Raw genomic sequence first — 8,794 nt, 5'->3', positions numbered from 1 at the left:
TAAACTGGATTCCCTATGTAAAACTCTTTGAATGGATAAAAAAGTACACTGGTTTCCTACAGAGATTTAACTGGAGTGTAGTAGGCCAAACAGCTCCCCAGTAAATATGAGGCAGAATAAATGTCTCTGTGTATTTGTCCAGAAACACACACTCCATCACAACTGACTGGAAAGCTCCATACAGCATGGCCATAGGCCAATAAGAGACCTGAGGCCAGGTTTTGCAGCTCACCTGATACACAACAGGTTGTTAAGACATGAACTTTATGATGGATGTGAACCCTTGTGCTGTCTGTCTAGCTGTGTAAAGTCTGGAGAGCCCAGGAACACCTCCAGACCATCGCTTTCTTCAGCCATTTCACTAAAGGCCCAGACACGCAAAAGATGATGCTGTTTTACTGCAGCTCAAGACTACAGAATACTTCTGACTCTACATCTCATTCAGTCCCAAACCCTGTCAGATTATCTCAAGCACATGGAAGTGATGGCAAATTTGAAAACTCACCTGCTACAAGAAACTAAATGGTTACTCAATGGTGAGACCTTTGCTCCTGACATGAACACAATATGGATTTAAATGATCAAAGGCAGTCCAAAATAATCTTGAAATTATCCAACCGCAATCGCCACAGGCTGCACTTGGGATTCTACTTACCAACTGGGCTCACAGAGCTTTTCCTTTTACTAAAACAGCATCTGGTCACCTATTGTTCTTCTTGCTAGTGGATCTGCCAAACTTGATTGACTTGTTTGCATTTGGGAATCCTGACAAGACCATGTCTTGTAAAGCTGTATTGGCCTACAAGCTGTTGCAAGGAGATGGCGAATGCCCTCAGGACAACAAACACAGCATGATTTGCGTTCTAGATTTCTCTCCCTCTCTCCATCCCTCTCCCTCAGAAGAGCAGACACTAATCATCGCCTGTAACAGCAGTGGGTGATTAATTTAAGTGATTTAGCACCTGGGGACTCACCTTCACACAGAGATCGATGGTTTGGATGTTTCCTACATTATTACCCTTACAGCAATTACCTCCCGCAGATACTTGCTCTTGTGCTAATGAGCCAGAAGCTATTAGCATCCACACCCACCACATGTTTTATATTTTCAGGAGGGATCTTCCTTGGTGACCACATCTTCTGGGCAGGAAAATTTACAATATGAATGGAAAAGCCTTTTCTGCAGACATTTTGTGAAGGAAAAAAAATAGGCAATTTTATTAGTGTTAGAAGTGTATAATGAGCATGAAATCAGAGCCAAGGAGAGCAGAATCAGGCTGTTGGTGATGTGAACTGTACTCACCTGCTCAGCATGAGTAGCCCAGACAGGAAGACCAATCAGGTAGAGTTAGCAAGGTGTTATAGCTTGTATCAGTTTGCTGAGTTGACTCAAGAAAAATTTAGCCCCAGTGTAGGCTACACCTAGATTAAACTGCTTAGTGCAATGCTGGAAAATTCTCTGCAATAAGGTAAATTCTCTTATTAAATCTGATTAGTTAAATAATTCAGACTCTATTAATTACTATTCTACCCTCTCCTTTCTTTTTCACATCTGTATTCAAATGAATGCTATCTCGGTGATGTTGACTTTTACACTACTGCCTAACAGTTTGGCTCATTCTATCCTACAGGCTCCTATACCAAAATACAGATTGATTAAACCTGTCAGTCCAAATATGCATCTTGTCTACAGTAATATAAATTCATTCAGCCAATATCAGATTTATTCTGAAATGCAGAGTGCATACCATAATAATCAGACCCCGTGAACAGTGTGGGGAGAGACAGACTAACACAGAAATACAAGATGGGGTCACTTGTACTGCATGGTTTTTTGCAACAGCAACATGAATTTAGAATGGAGCGTGGTTGCTTTTCACTTCATCTTTGCTCTTTGTTGACTTTTGCCTCTTGGGAAAATTATTTCAACTAACATCTTTAAAAACAGAGATAGGGACAACATTCCCAAAAAAATCTTAGAGCAGCAGGATCATTGCTTGTCTTAGCAGGCCCCTTTTTATACATGTAATTTCTTATATTTTCATGAAGTAGACATAACAGAAGAAAGGAACAGCAATAGCACTAAATGTGAGGATCATCAAGAGGCGAAACTCATAGTTTGAGATCAAGATCACTCACATTGCAAGTTGGCCTCTTTTCCTCTCACTTCTGTTTGCCACACAGCAAACCCCTGTCCTAAACCTCTACAGATATGTCAGCATCTTGCAGTTTGTTTCTGCATCCTGCTATTCAAAATGCAGCTGGTAACACTCATCAGACACTACAACAGTGAAACATGAGATAAAAGCTGTTGCTCATGATGCACTGTGCAGCACAGGACAGCAGAGGATGGTGTAAACTCTTCTTCCTTGTTTGAAAAGTCAGATGCTGGCATGTGTCTAGAGGAGGACACCAGATTAAGCTGACTATGGTATGGCACACTGAGGAGGTTCTTCCTGCCCTATGTCACCAGCAATCTACAGTCTGCTTTTTCACAGGTCCTCTCCAGCAGGTAAGTTCTCCTTTTATTCAAACCTAAGTCTAATGTCACAGCTGTGGGTTGTTCCATTTGGAAATACCAAGTTCATTCATATGATCTGAACTTCCAGGGTGAAACTGGAGCCTGTTATGACACAATATCATTAGTGTACAAGGTATGTAGAAGCAGTGTGGCTATCAAAGGGTTTCTTTCTTTCTTTCAACCTTGACTAGGAGGTAGAAGGGAAAGACTAACCTCCAGTTAGAGTCTATATAATCTGAGGTGGTGTAGGTCAGCAGTTTCTGTCTAGCATTTCCACCCTCTTAGAAACCAAGTGACACACTCCCACCCCAGCCAGACCTGGAACAAATAACCTTAGTGCTAAGACATGGAAGTTCATCTGAATCCATATCAAGCATTAAAGTCAAGAATTTCCATTAATAGCCACTATGTAAGTGGCACGGTCCATTGACTTAATCTACGTGAACATTTTCTCCCTTTACTTCAACAGTCAAAATTGTCCAGCAGTCAAATTCTGGAGCCAAGGATAATCTGCATATAAACATGCAACTAGTCTTTTATACCTCCTTCAGTAGCTGAACTTGGACTGATACACTGATTGCAGGTCTTCCAGTGCTTCTGTTTCCTGCCTTTTAATCAACTAACAGTTTTTTTCCTGGCTCTGAAGACCCTAGAAGTATGTCTGTCTTTTCTTCCTAAAAAAACCCTTTTTAAAAAAAAATAATGGAAATAAAAATATTTCCTTCTCTTAATTCTAAATGTTTTGGTTTCTGTTTAATTGGGTATTGCTTTGTGCTTGGAAAGTGAGAAAGCACAACAGGGAAGAGCTCATTTACCTTTTCTGTACTGCTCATTATTTTGTACATTCCCAGTACAATTCCCTCATTTGTCCCCTCTCAAAAATCACTGTTTTTACAATGGGTAAGCTGAACTGAAGACATTGCCTTAGGTGAGAAAGATGCAGAGATTTGGTCACAGCATGATTACAGACACAAACCTATTTTCAGCGACAGAAATATTTTGTTTGCTGTCAACCAAGTAGTTGATGTGTACTGAGCAGGCTCTTGCATTTTGCTGCAGGATGCTTAATTTCTTTCATCCTCTAAGACAGGACCCAGGCACATGGCAGCAGCCAAACCCTGAACAATCAGGCGCCTGTGACTTTGATTCAGATTTATAAAGATATTTATACACTTATAGATGAAAGATTGGAGAGTATTTTCTGTGGTTTTTTTTTTTTTTTCCCCCCATCCACCTAAGTCTAACATTCCTGTGGTTGTTAAGATAAGTTCAGCACGCAAGTCTTCTTCAAATTCTCCTGGGCATGCTGATGCACTACTGAGAGCCCTTTAAAATGTGGTCTTCTGGTCTATATTACTGATTGCTTAATTAATTACTCTAAAAGGTTTTTTTGCTTGCAGAAGGGGTGGATGGGGTTCAACAACACTTTGGCTTGTCTATGCATGCTGGATAAATTGAGATGATAAAATATGTTGGCAAATACCACTCCAGAAAGAAATAAATTGTTGATCTTAATTGCTAACAGAGATGTTATCTTATGCAGCACAAAAAAAAATGCATGAGATTGCTTTGGTATATTTCTCTCTATTGTTAAATCTATTTTTCTCCTTTCTGTGCCATAATAACTCCTGTCTTCACCATTAGAAAATTAAGTTTTTACAAGCATTTTTTGTTGTTTTAATGTAGGCCAGGGGCTAACTATAGGTTGTATATAACACTGACTGCGTCCCAACACACAGAATGTGTTGGCTTTTGACTCATTTGTAAGCAAATCTCATACACAGAAAGAATAGATAAAGGCTATGAAAACAAGCTAATTTCACTCTCTTTATAATACAGAACAGTGACTTCTACCAAGTACTTTCTGAATTAAGACAGTGGTTTCTTCCTTTAGAGTGCACAAGGTAGTTGGTCTCTGTTTTACCACTGCATGTTATGGCAAATTTGCCAGAACTAGTTTTGTATTCTAACAGTTAACTATTCTCAATGTTCATGTAGACATTTTCTTTCATCAAGGTTGCTGGAAGGAAATATAAAACCTCTCATTCTCTGTCACTGTGCGTCTGGAATCAGCTTCTGACCACAGCATCATCGGGGAGGGAAAAAAAAAAAATAAATAAAAGAGGGGATTCTTCCTATTGATAAGGTGTTTATCAAGTATGAAATAGTATCTCTGGAAACTTTTAGAATTTCTCCATGAGCAGCAGTGTGTAGAAATCACATCGTAAGGAAAAAGCGAGGTCCTGTCCCTGACCTCACTTGTGACTTACCTGGATGGCAACAACAGTACAAGTTGCCCAACGCTCCATCCCAAAAGAGAAATCGTTCTTGTGCCTCATGGCAACACCTGCCTTGCCAGCTAAAATTGGCACTGAGACCCACTTCCCCTCTTTAGCTAGGAAGCACTAGATTAATTATTTTGTGAGTGAAACACTGATTTTCTCAAGTCAAGAGAAGTTATGCTGTTCACTTTGGTGTCCTAAGATGTTGCCCTCCAGCTCCACAAAGTTAAGGTGGGGGAAATCTCAGTAGCTAACTCCAGTCCACCATGCACTCACTCTGCTCTTATGGCTCCCCTAAGCACTTCGCTTTGGCTCATTCTGTACTGTAGTCTTCAGGGAACAGCGTGGTTGGGTATGTGATGAAGGTTCATACTTCACTCTGCACATACTTTTGTCAAAAAAGCTTTTATTGCAATGCAAAATATCTTCTGTATATGACATCTTTCTCTCCCCTCCCTCCCCCCCTCACTTAAATTTAATGAGTAATCCTTTCTGGGTTTGTACATTGTGATTCTTGTGTGTATGTATGAATATATATACATATCTATATAGCTATCAATCTATAGATATTATATTAATACAATCATATATAAATCTGGACCTATATCATTTTATATATATATACACTTATCACTAGATATATGTCTGTGTGTGCATATACATATATACATTACATATACACTATATACACATATATGCACACACATACATATCGTATAATCATCAACATATGTTGGTTGTCAAGGGACTTTTCTTTAACAAAATAAGTTCCATCAGTGGATTTTACTTCTGTAGTGCAATATTACAGGAAGTTAACATTTCCACATTCAATATAAAAGAAACAATATACATTTGAAAACGTGCCATAGGATTTTTAATGAAAAAATTAGAAAAGTGCATTATTTTACAACACTACAGTAAATGATTCTTTTTTTTTTTTTTCTCTGTAAAGACATTGTAAAATATATACAGGGTTGCTTAGTGCATTCATTACAAAAGAAAGATGCAATCCCTTGCATAAATTACATATTGTACAGGGGTTCGCTGTCTACTTGGACTTGTAAACATTTGTGTGATACAGTTTTCATTCTTTATGTAAGCTGCAATACATCTTATTTTCATTTGTCTGTTGTTGCATTCTAACTCCAGTACGGCATTCTAAGGCCATGTGTGAAGGCATCATCTCTCATTACAGAGAAGGCCAGAAAAAGAAATGAAAACACAAAAGAGTCTTTAATTTGGTTCTTTGTAATCAAGTTATCACTGGTTTAATAAATCGCATCTTGATGCTTATGACCTGTTCTTTCTCCTTTGCTAGGACCAGCTCAACAACTATGTTGAAGTTAGAGGTCTGAAATGAGCAGAGAAAACAGCTTCCAGGAGGTAAATTCCCAGTGCAGTCTCCACAGCCAAGCAGCTCCTCTTTCTAGATGACCATGCTTGTAGTACTCTGTGCGCTGCACAGAAAATGTATCAACCAGGGTAGAAATTTAGAGATTTTTGCTCTATCTCAGGCTGTTGAGGGCCTTTAGAATGCCGTCAATACACCATCGGTAAGTCCGCATATGCACATTCAGAGAAGTACAAAAATGCACCAAAAAGTGTCAAGAGATCCAAAAGAGACATAGCATCAACACACACTCACAAACACACACATACACACACGCTTCTGTCTGAGCAGGAAGGCTCAGTCTCCAAAGTAGGAATCACAATTTAATTTCAACATGTATGTGTGTTTGGAAGAAATCCAAGAATTTCCACATAAACTCCTTAGGTCCCAAATTGAACACTTTTATCCCTGTTTCTCATAGATAAACAGTTTGTTGAAGTAAGAAATTGCACCTTGAAGAGACAGTATCCACATTCTTTTGGCCTACTGGAAACAACTTTTAAGCCCTCCTCCCACTCCCCATTGACCTATCCAGCTCCAAATAATTTCCTTTGCCATCATATCACTAAGATCAAAAGTTTTAGTCAATACACCTCAATGGCAACAAACAGCCCCACAAATCTTAACAATTCAAGGGAAGAAGGAAAACAAAAAACATTTTTTGTCTTCCACAGTTCACTCCTGACCTTGCAAGAAAGGAACAGATGGAGTATTGGTTGTATAGCCTATTTTAGGAAATTTACATTCTGTAAAAGCTAGATTCTAAAAAATGAGCCAGTCTCTCATACTTTCTGTTTATTAGTTAGTTGTTAAAAAGGTTTGTAATAGACAGGACTCTTTCTGAAGCATATACTAGCCCTTTTTTCAAACAGGGTCAACCCAACAGTACTTACACCAAGACTAACTTTGTGTGAGTTAACCAAATTTATTAATGTTAAAGTTCAAAAGAGCAGTGCTCAGCATGGTACCCAGGAAATGACTTAATAAATCCAACCACCAGGTCTACAGTCTTAAACCTGTTGTTACTGGACACTAGGATCCCTCTCTTGTTATGTAGCTATTATACTTGTCCTCCAATATCTAAATAATATTCCCGTGCTAGCAACTTATACAGAAAGTATCTGCCACAATGTAAATGCAGCTGAGCAGTCAACAAGGAGGTAAACCGTCATGAGATGATCACTAGGTTGTGTAGAGCATACTGGTTGTGTTGGTTGGTGGTGACCACACCAGACTCCACTCTACTAATCTTACCAGGAGAATAAAAAGGGTGCAGTATCAACAATGAAGAGGAATTTCCGACTGCTGCCTTTGACTGCATTATCTATCCATGCTGGGAATTGAAAAGCTATGCTAAAAAGAAGCAATATGGCATCCATATTTTCTGGAAAATGTGTGTGATGGTAAGAAATTCTTCAAAGGAAAGAGAAGTCACATGAAAGATAAGTCACCATAGAGCAACTGGGACTTAGGTGCTGAAGAACATGAAAAGAATGTGCAGTGAAGATAAAAAAGACCACAACAACTAACTGTGCATTGCTAAAAGGATCTCACATATATGTCTTTGCTCTTGGCCAATCTTTTGGCAAAACAACAGCTGCCAGAGCAACCAGAAGAATTTGGCCAGGTTCTGGTGGCCATAGCCATGATGAATAGCTGTGATTTGCCCCAGAGATCCATTTGGATGACTGGCATGAAGAAGATAATGAGATGCGTCCACTATTGAGTGCTGAACAAGAAACTCTAATTCAGCCATGTCACCATTCAGAAGGGGATCTCAGAATAAGAGCTGTAAATCAGAGAAATGTACTAGGTACTTTAAAGGAAACATTAGAAAGAACAGCTATGGAGCAATCTGAAGGCTCTGTCACTGAAGTTCCTTGTCTTGGTTCCTAAGGAGAATGCTAACCTGCACTCTTGCCCAGTGTGCAAGTTAAAAATCAGCGCTATCCTCAATCATGCTCACCCAGAGGCCAAGAAACCCGATCTTTTGCTCTGCCTTTTTTTAACCTTGTTCAGAGAGGGTTTGGGAGAAGGATATAGCATAGCATCAGTATTCTCATCAATCCGGCTTGTGAAACAAACTCAACTGTATCTTCCCATCCCTCAGGTGGTCCAGACATGTTTGGATATGTATTCAGCATCCCTTGCTCCTAGAAGCAGAATGTATCCCAGACAGCACAGCTGAGACACTTTGGCCATTACACTAAGTAGGTACCAGAACCATGGGCCATCCTGAAATACAGCCCCGTGCTCATCCATCTGCATCATCCCATCCCTCTAAGACACAACACTCGTTCTTTCTTCTACAGGTAAGACAAAATCAGGCCCAAAGCATATCTTCACAAAGACATTTAAGCACCTATTTAGTTCAGTGGGAATTAAGAGCCTCACTGGCTCTTACTGGATCTGAGCTAAAAGCCTTTTCCCAGATACTCCCATGACCAGCTCCAGTCAATGTGCCAGGATGATGTTTGTCAATAGCACAGATGTGGCGTGACCCCCATGTCAGCAGTGATATTATCAAACAGACCTTTTGGAAATAATTTTGTAGACTTGCAATTTTAGACTCTGGGAAGCTAAAATCATTTACACACTCTA

This window comes from Tyto alba, unplaced genomic scaffold (genome assembly GCF_018691265.1).
Source record: "Tyto alba isolate M040663 unplaced genomic scaffold, T.alba_DEE_v4.0 Super-Scaffold_9, whole genome shotgun sequence".
NCBI classification, from domain to species: Eukaryota; Metazoa; Chordata; class Aves; order Strigiformes; family Tytonidae; genus Tyto; species Tyto alba.
The sequence above is the reverse complement of the archived record's forward strand: the minus strand, read 5'-3'. Positions refer to the sequence as shown.